This window comes from Cariama cristata, unplaced genomic scaffold (assembly GCF_000690535.1).
Source record: "Cariama cristata isolate BGI_N322 unplaced genomic scaffold, ASM69053v1 scaffold17374, whole genome shotgun sequence".
NCBI lineage: Eukaryota > Metazoa > Chordata > Aves > Cariamiformes > Cariamidae > Cariama > Cariama cristata.
Genome location: NW_009612570.1, coordinates 15404 through 15625, shown reverse-complemented (window position 1 = coordinate 15625; position 222 = coordinate 15404).

Sequence of the window (222 nt, the reverse complement as noted above, 5' to 3'; positions counted from 1 at the left end):
CCTCTTTCCCCCTCCCACCACACGCACCTGCCCTCCCAGTGTCACAGGGCCTTGGTCTATTTTGTTTCTTCCAGGGCCTGAAATGGCTCTTGCTGCTTCTGTTTGCTAGATCAAATAGCTCAAAAGATATTATCTATTTGGCAGAAACGCTGAAAGTTCAGTACACTTAAGCACAGTAAAGTAAGCAATGTTTACCCTGAACCGTTGTCTAACAGGGATCTT